The 12,315-nt window shown below is 45.3% G+C and overlaps 5 non-coding genes across 5 annotated transcripts; 1 reads left to right on the plus strand and 4 right to left on the minus strand.

Annotated features, from left to right (window-relative positions):
- Positions 1-3,401: 3,401 nt before the first annotated feature.
- Positions 3,402-3,474, minus strand: trnak-cuu (transfer RNA lysine (anticodon CUU)). Its single transcript has one exon. It is a non-coding gene; the product is annotated as a tRNA-Lys (tRNA).
- A 2,104-nt stretch (positions 3,475-5,578) lies between these two features.
- On the minus strand, positions 5,579-5,652 carry trnan-guu (transfer RNA asparagine (anticodon GUU)). Its single transcript has one exon. It is a non-coding gene; the product is annotated as a tRNA-Asn (tRNA).
- Positions 5,653-8,911: 3,259 nt separating this feature from the next.
- On the plus strand, positions 8,912-9,001 carry trnap-ugg (transfer RNA proline (anticodon UGG)). Its single transcript is given in 2 exon segments — positions 8,912-8,947; positions 8,966-9,001. It is a non-coding gene; the product is annotated as a tRNA-Pro (tRNA).
- Positions 9,002-9,527: 526 nt separating this feature from the next.
- On the minus strand, positions 9,528-9,601 carry trnai-aau (transfer RNA isoleucine (anticodon AAU)). Its single transcript has one exon. It is a non-coding gene; the product is annotated as a tRNA-Ile (tRNA).
- A 2,466-nt stretch (positions 9,602-12,067) lies between these two features.
- On the minus strand, positions 12,068-12,141 carry trnai-aau (transfer RNA isoleucine (anticodon AAU)). The gene has a single exon. It is a non-coding gene; the product is annotated as a tRNA-Ile (tRNA).
- Between the last annotated feature and the right edge of the window lie 174 nt (positions 12,142-12,315).

Genomic DNA, 12,315 nt, shown 5'->3' on the forward strand with positions numbered 1-12,315 from the left:
GGTCTTGCAGCCACAATATTTATATGGCTGGTCCAGTTAAGTTTCTGGTCAATGGTGATCCCCAGGATGTTGATGGTGGGGGATTCGGTAATGATAATGCCGTTGAATGTCAAGGGGAGGTGGTTGGACTGTCTCTTGCTGGAGATGGTCATTGCCAGGCACGTGTCTGGTGCGAATGTTACTTGCCACTTATGAGCCCAAGCCTGGATGTTGTCCAGGCCTTGCTGCATACGGGCTGGGATTGCTTCATTATTTGAGGGGTTGCGAATGGAACTGAACACTTTGCAATCATCAGCAAACAACCCCATTTCTGACCTTATGATGGAGGGACGGTCATTGATGAAGCAGCTGAAGATAGTTGGGCCTAGGACACTGCCATGAGGAACTCCTGCAGCAATGTCCTGGGGCTGAGATGTTTGGCCTCCAACAACCACTACCATCTTCCTTTGTGCTAAGTATGACTCCAGCCACTGGAGAGTTTTTCCCCTGATTCCCATTGACTTCAATTTTACTGGAGCTCCTTGGTGCCACATTCGGTCAAATGCTGCCTTGATATCAAGGGCAGTCACTCTCACCTCGCCTCTGGAATTCAGCTCTTTTGTCCATGTTTGGACCAACGCTGTAATGAGGTCTGGAGCCGAGTGGACCTGGCTGAACACAAACAGAGCATCGGTGAGCAGGTTATTGGTGAGTAAGTGCCGCTTGACAGCACTGTCGACGACACCTTCCATCACTTTGCTGATGATTGAGAGTATACTGATGGCCGGTAATTGGCCGGATTGGATTTGTCCTGCTTATTGAGGGCAGGACATACCTGAGCAATTTTCCTCGTTGTCGGGTGGATGCCAGTGTTGTCGCTGTACTGGAATATTTTGGCTAGAGGCGCAGCTCGTTCTGGAGCACAAGCCTTCAGCACGACAGCCGGGATGTTGTCGGGGCCCATAGCCTTTGCTGTATCCAGTGCACCCAGCCGTTTCTTGTTATCACGTGGAGTGATTCGAATTGGCCGAAGACTGGCTTCTGTGATGGTGGAGATATCGGGAGGAGGCCGAGATTGATCATTCACTCGGCACTTCTTCCTGAAGATGGTTGCAAACGCTTCAGCCTTGTCTTTTGCACTCACGTGCTGGACTCCGCCAACATTGAGGATGGGGATGTTTACAGAGCCTCCTCCTCACGTTAGTTGTTTAATTTTCCACCACCATTCACGACTGGATGTGACAGGACTGCAGAGCTTTGATCCGATCCGTTGGTTCTGGATTCGCTTAGCTCTGTCCATAGCATGTTGCTTCCGCTGTTTAACATGCATGTAGTCCTGAGTTGTAGCTTCACCAGGTTGGCACCAAATTTTTCGGCACGCCTGGCGCTGTACCTGGCATGATCTTATGCACTCCACATTGAACCAGGGTTGATCCCCTGGCTTGTTTATGAATGGAAGAGTGAGGAATATGCAGTGTCAAGATATTAAAGATTATCCTGGAATAGAATTCTGCCGCTACTGATGGCCCACAGCACCTCACGGATGCCCAGTTTTGAGCTGCTAGATCTGTTCTGAATCTATCCCATTTAGCACGCTGATAGTGCCACACAACACGTTGGATGGTATCCTCAGTGCGAAGACGGGACTTCGTCTCCACGAGGACGGTGCGGTGGTCACTCCTACCAATACTGTCATGGACAGATGCATTTGCGACAGGTAGATTGGTGACGACGAGGTCAAGTAACTTTTTCCCTCGTGTTGGTTCGCTCACCACCTGCCGCAGTTGCAGTCTGGCCGTTATATCCATCAGGGCTCGGCCAGCTCAGTCAGCAGTGATACGACCGAGCCACTCTTAGTGCTGGACATTGAAGTCCTCCACCAAGAGTACATTATGGGCCCTTGCTACCCTCAGTGCTTCCCCCAAGTGGTGTTCAACATGGAGGAGGACTGATTCATCAGCTGAGGGAGGGCGGTTGGTGGTAATCAGCAGGAGCTTTTCTTGCACTTGTTTGACCTGATGCCATGAGATTTCATGGAGTCCAGAGTCAATGTTGAGGACTCCCAGGGCCACTCCCTCCTGACTGTATATCACTGTACCGCCACCTCTGGTCGGTCTGTCCTGCCGGTGGGACAGGACATGCACAGGGATGGTGATGGAAGAATCTTGGACGTTCGCTGAAAGGTATGATTCTGTGAGTATGGCTATGTCAGGCTGTTGCTTGACTGGTCTCTGGGACAGCTCTCCCAATTTTGGCACAAGGCCCCAGATGTTTGTGAGGAGGACTTTGCAGGGTCGACTGGGCTTGGTTTGCCTTTGTCGTGTCCGGTGCCTGGTGGTCCGATGCCGGGTGGTCCGTCGGGTTTTATTCTTATTATGACTTTTATTAGCGAGATTTTACAACTGAATGGCTTGCTAGGCCTTTTCAGAGGGCAATTAAGAATCAACCACATTGCCGTGGGTCATGTATACTCACCCACAGTTCACATATAAACATCGCATTCATATATACTCACCCACAGTTCATATATAAACATCGCACTCATATATAACCTCACACGGTTTATAAATCAACAGCGCGCTCATGCACCCACACCCTGTTTATAGGAGCAGTTCGGTACCGATCGCCGATAGAGCTCTCAGATTCGTAGAGGCGGAAGTAGAAGCGACCGAACAAACTCTGGATCTCATCCTTAACACAGACCGGTCGATCCACCTGTGAAATTACATCGCACTTGGATATCAGGGAGGGTAATGGTTTCTGAGAATGTATCAGGGAGCCAAATGGCTTCTTAGTGGCGATCCATCGGGGCAAGGGGATCTCAGAGAGGGGAAGGGACTGTCAGAGGGAATCAGAGAGTGTAAGGGGATCTCAGAGCGGGGAAGGGATCGTCAGATGTCATCAGAAAGTGTCAGGGGGCTCAGAGAAGGGAAGGGACTGTCAGAGGGCATCGGAGAGTATATTAAGAACTGAGAGAGGGGAAGGACTGCCGAGTCTGAGAGAGTGTAAGGGGGCTCAGGACGGATCTGTGTAAGCGGCATTCAGTGGGTATCAGAGAAGTTAAAGAGCGCTGACAAAGTTCAAAGATGATCATGGACTCTCTGAGATCAGAGACAGAGTGTATCAGATAAGATAAGGAGCTCAGCGAGAATCAAAGAAGGTATGGGGGGCTCAGGATGTATCAGAGAGGCGAATGGATCCAGAGATGTCATCTTCTAAATATTACAATTTCTCACCTTCAACATTTTTGATAACAGCAAAAAATGAAGCCGACTGAACCGATAATCTGCCGTGTCCCATGTGGAGGGAATAAGAAGGTGGAGGTTTCATTTCACACAACTCAGGGTTGCGTCTGTTTTTTTAACTGGATTTCATTTACTCGAGAAAATTTTAACATTCATTGTGAAAAATAGAACACAAATCGCCCAACGTGGGGCTCGAACCCACGACCCTGAGATTAAGAGTCTCATGCTCTACCGACTGAGCTAGCCGGGGTCGTTGTGAAAATTCTTCACATTCCATTATTGTAGATAGACAGCTGTTGGCTTTGCTGCAAGGGTTCAGTTCGTTCTGCAATCTCAGGGTTTCTCCTTCTGTGCACCCGCTTTTCATTCTGGAGTCAGTCTGATGCCTTTGACACGTCATCCAGCACCACGCTGAGCAGTATAGGAACATCGGAACAGGAGAGGGCCATTCAGCCCCTCTCCCTGCTGCGTCATTCAATTGGATCATGAGGTGATCTGCAACTCAACTCTGCTTCCCCGCCTTGGATACATATCCCTTGGTACCCGAGCCGAGAAAAGATCTATCAATATCAGTCTTGAATATTTGAATTCAGCCACAATCCACATCATTATGGCCGAGAGAGTTCCAGCTTTCGGCCGTATTTTGTTTGGTAAAGTAATTCCTGATTTCTTGTCTGATTGGTCTGTCTCCAATTTCAAGATTAAGACCCCTCATTATGGATTCCGCCAACAGAGAGAGAAAGATAAAGACCGCCTTAAGCGCAGATTGAACAAAGTATCTCTAGATTTTAATTCTAACGCTGCCCCATCTGAGCTATTTCTGTTTCCTGTACATGCAATGTTTTATTTTTCTTTGAAAATCAAATAAATGTCGATGCGATTTCCCTCTCGATGAACGCAGCACTTCGGAGGAATGGGAGCGAACAAACTGTGGCTCTTATCCTTAACAAAGACTGGTAGATCCACATATGTCATTAAATCGCGCTTGGGTATCAGAGAGGTTAATGGCTCCTGAGAAAGAATCGGGGAGTCTAAGAGTTTCTTAGTGTCGATCCGGTGAGGCGAGGGATTCCACAGGCTGTAAGGGAATCAAAGGTCTTTTCAGGGGTTTTCAAGGTGACACGAAGGTTCTACGATGTTTCAAAGAGTTAACGGCACTCTCAGAAGTTAACAGTTCGGGCAAGGGACTGCCAGATGTTATCAGGGAGAGTCAGGGAGTGTCAGTGGGTAAGTGGCACTCCGAGCGTATCGGAGAATGTAAAGGGCACGGAGGAGGTATCAAGATAACAGAGAGGGAGAGAAAAGGCTCCTGAAACCCGGGATTGAACCCTTCAGATCTTCAGTCTGACTGAGCTTTTTCGGTGCTCTGGACATCCCGGCAATTCACGTGAGGGTCTGTTAAATTTGCAATAAAACTCTTCCCACAATCGCATCCTCTAAACCTCCACCCAGGACTTTCAATGGTGCAAGTTTGATGAACTTCTGCTACTTTGTAATTTGTTCTCAGCAGCAACTGTGCACATCCTTTATTTGGCCCATGACATGGCATCTAGAAGAAAATGTCGATTGCAGCTTCAGTGAAGCGGGGGACGCTTTGCACTCGTGAAATATCATAAGCGAAAGAGAGGGTTTGAGCGAGGTGACACCAGGCCAGAGTATTTGGAACTTCTGTGCGGTTGCACTGCGACTTTCACAGATCTGCTTGGAGCGACATTCTCTTGAATTCATCACCGACAGGGACAATTTGATTCTCAGTTCCGGTTTTCTCCTGCTGCGCTTCTGAGATAAAAGAAAACGAATCGATGAAATCAACCTGAACCTCGTCACGGACACGCGACAGACTCAAAGTTCAGCACAAATCCAATCTGTTTCAGTGGGAAATTGTCTCCCAGGGTTGGACAGTAATGCGCTGCCTGAGACTGCATTCGCTGCTTTCCGCCGGCAGCGGGTGATTGGAGAGAGCGGAGCCGGAGAATGTTGCTGCTGTCACGACCTCACTCACTCGGGGAGCTGGGTAACAGAGAAAAACTGATGGATTTGTTGCTGCGGCAAAAATGCGGCTAAGAGCTACTTTTGTTAACTGAGGGAGCGCTTCAGGATCCTTTAACGATTTCTCACAAATAAACTGAAACCTGTCGGAAGGTGAACAGCATTTCACTTTTATCGTGAGCCCTCCATTTTCAACCTTGTCCTTCAAGCCATTCTCGGTTTTTTGGACATTGTTCAGACACCTGTCATCCGACCGCAGATTAAATGGCGGAAGATCAGCTGGCAACGTTTACGGCATATTTTCATGCCAACAGAACACACATCCGAAACGCGAAACAACGAATGTTCAGGTAAAAGCTCCTCATTGTCCCCGGGTGGGCTCGAACCACCAACCGTTCAGTAAACAGCCGAACGCGCTAAACAATTGCGCCACAGAGACACGATGGTTGGGTGGTTGAACAACTAATTCACCGAGCGAACGTTTCAGATTGCAGCGATCAATGGAACAGCTGTCTCGATATCTATTACAATTTCGAAAATAATTTTAATTGGGTGCACAATGTACTCTTGCAAAATTCAAATACACAAGAAAGAATCGCTCCCAATCTGCAACTAAAATTCTGCTACTTTGCAGAACCACCCATTTATGCTCGACTTCATTTACATGTATCTCTCCATCTCTCCCTGTCTCTTGTCTCCAATTTGTCCCCTGATGGACTTCTCAGGCTTCCTGGAACGGTAAAGGCTGATCTAACCTGCAACACCAGCAGCGAAAGGAAATGAAAAAAAAGACAGAAACGTTAGGAAAAGTAAAGGTGCAACCCAGCTGATAAATTCGTAGCTAATGTCTACACATTTATATCTCTTCGTCCTCACAGTGAAAGAAAAAAGCAATGCAAGTAAAGTATATTTATGGTAGCTTGTATACTCTGATGATGCCGAGACAGATGCCAACGCAGCTTCAAATTAATTAAATCTGAAAAGTAATATTTGAAAAAACAAGTCGTACATTGGAAACGAATTTAGTAAAGAGAGGCCAATATTAGTGATTGGAAATAGTGAGTGCACAACTTGATATTGCTGTCGACAGGAACAGAAAACGAGATTGGGTGGACAGAAGCGGTTGGAAAGGATAGCCGATCGGCTGAAGACTATGGTGAAATTTTAGGCCGGCTGCAGGGCTTTCTAGCAAGCGGCTCGTTGGTCTAGGGGTACGATTCTCGCTTTGGGCGTTTTTCCAATGGAATATGCGAGAGGTCCCGGGTTCAAATACCGGACGAGCCCTGTTATCTCACTGCTTTTTAGTGAAAAGTCACCAATTGGATTCTGACATCTTTGCAGTTGTTCGAATTGAATTATATTTGAGCTCCAGAGGACAAAGTGCAGAAGTTTCAAAGGCGCAACACACACGGAGTAAATAAAATGTCTCAAGATGATGTGGAGATTGAAGCTGAATGTGAATTTACCCCAATTTAGGCGGTCTCATTGATATGAGATGACGGGATCGAGAACCACATATCCAAGTTTGCCGATGACACAAAGATAGACAGAATTATAAGCAGTGTGGATGGAACAATGAGATTACAGAGAGATATCACTAGATGAAGTGAATGGGCAAAACTGCGGCAAATGGATTTCAACGTAAGCAAGTTTGAGGCCGTCCACTTTGGACCTCAAAAAGATAGATCAGAAAACATATTAATGGATGTTACTCCAAAAAATTGATCACATGACATTTTGTGTGGATTCGCTTGTTTCTCAAGTCTGCCAAACTTTTAAAAGTTACCAAAATATTGCAATAGGAACCTTATGGCCCGTACGGGCATGTGTGCATCTTAGCTTTATGGGCTTACCCGCGTGTTGGGTAGTTTGTGTTTATTTTTAAACCATCTGACAGGGTTTCACAACGAATATTGAATAAATCACATCAATTAAACATTGTTACTTGTTTCTGTATATACTGTCGAGGATGTAGATCAAAATTAACAAACAAAGAGCACTTTAATGTAACAAATTAAATTCCGATCAATATTATTTTACCAACAATGAACAGCCCATCCATAAAACACTGCCCCGCAAGAAAACCTGTGGGCAGGACCCTGAGCTACTGTGAAAATGATATCACCGCAACGTGATTCGATCACGCTGCGTTTTGACGTTGAGTCAGATGTCTGTCTGTCTATCCGTCTGATTGGGTCTCTGCCGTATTCTCAGGCCAGGCTTTTTGTTTGCTGGCTGCAGGTCTCGCTCACCGACTGACTGAACAACTACCGGGCCGTGTGTCAGAATCAATGACTGTGCCTGACTGTCTGCCCATTTCTGGCCACATTTCTGAGTTCCTGCCATCGCTCTGTGTCGCAGGCCTGTCTCTGTCCCTTCGGATCACAACACACCCACAAGGTTCACGACTGAACGCAGGTTTGGTCAGTCTGTCCTCGCAGGTCCTTCGGAAGCTAATGATTTTGAACTGAATTATTTTTTCTGAGTGACTTGTGAAGTTTTGTTCAGTGATATGTTTGCGAAAGAGAACGGAGGAAATAGTTAGTGTGCAACTCGACATTTCTCTACATCGGAATAGAAAACGTGATTGGATGGATAGAAGAGGTCTGAAAGGATGGCCGATCGGCTGTGGGTGGCACCGAATTCTGCAGTGGCTGCAGTGGTTCATTACCGGCAATGAAAATGAGGTAATATACTACCACAAGCTGCCGCTGAAAATCATTCAATTTCCCAAACTTGACCCACCGAATCAAATGAAGCTCCTGGGAAAGCTACAAGACAACGCCGGTCTATCGGGCATCGTTTGAAGCAACTGGCAGTTTAAAGTGGCATCTACAGCCATGCAAGTACTGCCATGTGCCGCTGCGATCGCCGAGTGGTTGAAGCGTTAAATTCAAGATCAAATGGAGTTTTCCTTCGCAGGTTTGATTTCTGCTCGCTGAATTATTGTTTCAAGATCCGTTCAATGCTCAAATGAATGAACTGGATCTAACTCACTTCATTTATCTCTCTCAGAGCATGAGAGATACTCGAGCGTGGCCGGCGGTTTTAATTGGGTGCCCAATGTACTCTTGCAAAATTCAAATACACAAGAAAGAATCTTGCCCAATCTGAAACTAAAATTCTGCTACTTTGCAGTACCACCCATTTATAAGCGACTTTATTTACATTAATCTCTCTATCTCTCCTTGTCTCTTGTCTCGATGTTGTCCCCTGATGGACTTCTCAGGCTTCCTGGAACGGGAAAGGCTGATCGAACCTGCAACACCAGCAGGGAAAGGTCAAGGAAAAAAAGATTGAGACGGTCGGAAAAGTAAAGGTGCAACCCAGCTGATAAATTCGTAGCTAATGTCTCCACATTTTTGTCTCTTCGACCTCACAGTGAAAGGAAACAGCAATGTGAGTAAAATATACCTATGGTAGCTTGTATACTCTGACGATGCCGAGACAGATGCCAATGTAGCTTCAGATTAACTAATTGTGAAAAGTATTATTTGAAGAAACAAGTCGTACATTGTAAACGAATTTAGTAAAGAGAGGCTAATATTGGTGACTGGAAATAGGTAGTGTACAACTTGATATTGCTTCAAATAGGAATAGAAAACGAGATTGGGTGGACAGAAGCGGTTGGAAAGGATAGCCGATCGGCTGAAGACTATGGTGAAATTTTAGACCGGCTGCAGGGCTTTCTAGCAAGCGGCTCGTTGGTCTAGGGGTATGATTCTCGCTTTGGGCGTTTTTCTATTGGAATCTGCGAGAGGTCCCGGGTTCAAATCCCGGACGAGCCCTGTTGTCTCACTGCTTTTTAGTGAAAAGTCACCAATTGGATTCTGACATCTTTGCAGTTGTTCGAATTGAATTATATTTGAGCTCCAGAGGACAAAGTGCAGAAGTTTCCAAGGCGCAACACACACGGAGTAAATAAAATGTCTCAAGATGATGTGGAGATTGAAGCTGAATGTGAATTTACCCCAATTTAGGCGGTCTCATTGATATTAGATGACGGGATCGAGAACCACATATCCAAGTTTGCCGATGACACAAAGATGGACAGAATTATAAGCAGTGTGGATGGAAGAATGAGATTACAGAGAGATATTACGAGATTAAGTGAATGGGCAAAACTGCGGCAAATGGATTTCAACGTAAGCAAGTTTGAGGCCGTCCACTTTGGACCTCAAAATGATAGATCAGAAAACATATTAATGGATGTTACTCCAAAAAATTGACCTCATGACATTTTGTGTGGATTCGCTTGTTTCTGAAGTCTGCCAAACTTTTAAAAGTTACCAAAATATTGCAATAGGAACCTTATGGCCCGTACGGGGATCGAACCCGCGACCTTGGCGTTATTAGCACCACGCTCTAACCAACTGAGCTAACCGGCCATGTGCGCATCTTAGCTTTATGGGCTTACCCGCGTGTTGGGTAGTTTGTGTTTATTTTTACACCATCTGACAGGGTTTTACAACGAATATTGAATAAATCACATCCCTGAAACATTGTTACTTGTTTCTGTATATACTGTCGAGGATGTAGATCAAAATTAACAAACAAAGAGCACTTTAATGTAACAAATTAAATTCCGATCAATATTATTTTACTAACAATGAACAGCCCATCCATAAAACACTGCCCCGCTATAAAACCTGTGGGCAGGACCCTGAGCTGCTTTGAAAATGATATCACCGCAACGTGATTCGATCACGCTGCGTTTTGACGTTGAGTCAGATGTCTGTCTGTCTATCCGTCTGATTGGGTCTCCGACTTATTCTCAGGCCAGGCTTTTTGTTTGCTGGCTGCAGGCTTCGCTCCCCGACTGTCAGAATCAATGACTGTGACTGACTGTCTGCCCATTTATGGCCACATTTCTGAGTTCCTGCCATCGCTCTGTGTCGCAGGCCTGTCTCTGTCCCTTAGGATCACAACACACCCACAAGCTTCACGACTGAACGCAGGTTTGGTCAGTCTGTCCTCGCAGGTCCTTCGGAAGCTAATGATTTTGAACTGAATTATTTTTCCTGAGTGACTTGTGAAGCTTTGTTCAGTGATATGTTTGCGAAAGAGAACGGAGGAAATAGTTAGTGTGCAACTCGACATTTCTCTACATCGGAATAGAACACGTGATTGGATGGATAGAAGAGGTCTGAAAGGATGGCCGATCGGCTGTGGGTGGCACCGAATTCTGCAGTGGCTGCAGTGGTTCATTACCGGTAATGAAAATGAGGTAATATACTACCACAAGCTGCCGCTGAAAATCATTCAATTTCCCAAACTTGTCCCACCGAATCAAATGAAGCTCCTGGGAAAGCTACAAGACAACGCCGGTCTATCGGGCATCGTTTGAAGCAACTGGCAGTTTAAAGTGGCATCTACAGCCATGCAAGTACTGCCACGTACCGCTGCGATCGCCGAGTGGTTGAAGCGTTAAATTCAAGATCAAATGGAGTTTTCCTTCGCAGGTTTGATTTCTGCTCGCTGAATTATTGTTTAAAGATCCGTTCAATGCTCAAATGAATGAACTGGATCTAACTTACTTCATTTATCTCTCTCAGTGCATGAGAGATACTCGAGCGCGGCCGGCGCTTTTAATTGGGTGCCCAATGTACTCTTGCAAAATTCAAATACACAAGAAAGAATCTTGCCCAATCTGAAACTAAAATTCTGCTACTTTGCAGAACCACCCATTTAGAAGCGACTTTATTTAGATGAATCTCAGTATCTCTCCTAGTCTCTTGTCTCGATGTTGTCCCCTGATGGACTTCTCAGGCTTCCTGGAACGGGAAAGGCTGATCGAACCTGCAACACCAGCAGGGAAAGGTCAAGGAAAAAAAGATTGAGACGGTCGGAAAAGTAAAGGTGCAACCCAGCTGACAAATTCGTAGCTAATGTCTCCACATTTTTGTCTCTTCGCCCTCACAGTGAAAGGAAACAGCAATGTGAGTAAAATATACTTATGGTAGCTTGTATACTCTGACGATGCCGAGACAGATGCCAATGTAGCTTCAGATTAACTAATTCTGAAAAGTATTATTTGAAGAAACAAGTCGTACATTGTAAACGAATTTAGTAAAGAGAGGCTAATATTGGTGACTGGAAATAGGTAGTGTACAACTTGATATTGCTTCAAATAGGAATAGAAAACGAGATTGGGTGGACAGAAGCGGTTGGAAAGGATAGCCGATCGGCTGAAGACTATGGTGAAATTTTAGACCGGCTGCAGGGCTTTCTAGCAAGCGGCTCGTTGGTCTAGGGGTATGATTCTCGCTTTGGGCGTTTTTCTAATGGAATATGCGAAAGGTCCCGGGTTCAAATCCCGGAAGAGCCCTGTTATCTCACTGCTTTTTAGTGAAAAGTCACCAATTGGATTCTGACATCTTTGCAGTTTATCGAATTGAATTATATTTGAGCTCCAGAGGACAAAGTGCAGAAGTTTCCAAGGCGCAACACACACGGAGTAAATAAAATGTCTCAAGATGATGTGGAGATTGAAGCTGAATGTGAATTTACCCCAATTTAGGCGGTCTCATTGATATTAGATGACGGGATCGAGAACCACATATCCAAGTTTGCCGATGACACAAAGATAGACAGAATTATAAGCAGTTTGGATGGAAGAATGAGATTACAGAGAGATATTACTAGATTAAGTGAATGGGCAAAACTGCGGCAAATGGATTTCAACGTAAGCAAGTTTGAGGCCGTCCACTTTGGACCTCAAAATGATAGATCAGAAAACATATTAATGGATGTTACTCCAAAAAATTGACCTCATGACATTTTGTGTGGATTCGCTTGTTTCTGAAGTCTGCCAAACTTTTAAAAGTTACCAAAATATTGCAATAGGAACCTTATGGCCCGTACGGGGATCGAACCCGCAACCTTGGCGTTATTAGCACCACGCTCTAACCAACTGAGCTAACCAGCCATGTATACATCTTAGCTTTATGGGCTTACCCGCGTGTTGGGTAGTTTGTGTTTATTTTTACACCATCTGACAGGGTTTTACAACGAATATTGAATAAATCACATCACTTAAACATTGTTACTTGTTTCTGTATATACTGTCGAGGATGTAGATCAAAATTAACAAACAAAGACC

Source organism: Heptranchias perlo, chromosome 20 (genome assembly GCF_035084215.1).
Source record: "Heptranchias perlo isolate sHepPer1 chromosome 20, sHepPer1.hap1, whole genome shotgun sequence".
Taxonomy (NCBI): Eukaryota; Metazoa; Chordata; class Chondrichthyes; order Hexanchiformes; family Hexanchidae; genus Heptranchias; species Heptranchias perlo.